This window comes from Xenopus laevis, chromosome 6S (genome assembly GCF_017654675.1).
Source record: "Xenopus laevis strain J_2021 chromosome 6S, Xenopus_laevis_v10.1, whole genome shotgun sequence".
NCBI lineage: Eukaryota > Metazoa > Chordata > Amphibia > Anura > Pipidae > Xenopus > Xenopus laevis.
Genome location: NC_054382.1, coordinates 110,061,307 through 110,062,318, shown reverse-complemented (window position 1 = coordinate 110,062,318; position 1,012 = coordinate 110,061,307). Strand labels below are relative to the sequence as shown.

The 1,012-nt window shown below is 36.5% G+C and overlaps 1 pseudogene; it reads right to left on the bottom strand.

The window, feature by feature from the left end:
• Positions 1-418: 418 nt before the first annotated feature.
• Positions 419-804, bottom strand: LOC108695341 (annotated as a pseudogene).
• Positions 805-1,012: the final 208 nt, after the last annotated feature.

Sequence of the window (1,012 nt, the reverse complement as noted above, 5' to 3'; positions counted from 1 at the left end):
AGATGCCACACAATGAAGTTTTCAATTCATATACTGTAAATGAAATAATGAAAATACACTTTGAGGAGGTCAGAAGCTTGATACACAGAGGAAAATGGGCTTATCCTCAGAGAGCAGAGAGAACTGCACAATAACTAAGAATCATTAATTTGAGTGATAACACCTTAACTCCTGCACTTTAAAAGGCTCATGGGCAAGACTTGTCCTTTTCAACTAATTTTAATGTTCCTATTTTTCATTTGTACAAAGGTTTATTCTTATCATGTAAAAATGTTCTTTTTAAATAATATTCACATCAGAATAACACTATTGCTTTCAAATCATTAAAAAAAAATCATTAAACCCCATATTAGAAGTGATGAATGATCTAATGGATTTACTTTTTATTTCTTTATTTGTCAAACAAAACAAGGTCTGTTTATTTGACCTTTTTCTTGGAACGCAGGTTATTGATGTGTCCACACTTCTTCTTACGGCAATTTACAGCACGCGGGTGAGGGGGACAATGTACTTGCGGCAAATCATTTTGTCACAGTTGTAATTCTGAGCAATTTAGTGAAGAGAAGGCTCAATGATACCTCCACACAGAAGCAACACTAGGTGCAATGTGGACTCTTTCTGGATGTTATAGTCATATAGAGTGTGTTCATCTTCAAGCTGTTTACCAGCAAAGAGCAGACACTGCTGGTCAGGGGGAATACCTTCCTTATCCTGGATTTTAGCCTTCACATTTTCAATGGTATCACTGGATTTACCCTCAAGGGTGATTGTTTTCCAAGTAAGGGTTTTTACAAAGATTTGCATCTTCCAGTTTACCGCACGGTGGCCGACCGACTAGAAAAGGCTAATGGATTTACTTTTAGAATGTAAAAAACCATTGTGAAACTGAAAAGCAGATTCATCCCACGCAAAACTAGATGTCCTGTGGTACAGGTATTTGGTAATAGTAATGAAGAATTTTTTAACTCTCCAACAAAAGGACCCTTCAACTCTGAATCCAACAAAGGGATCC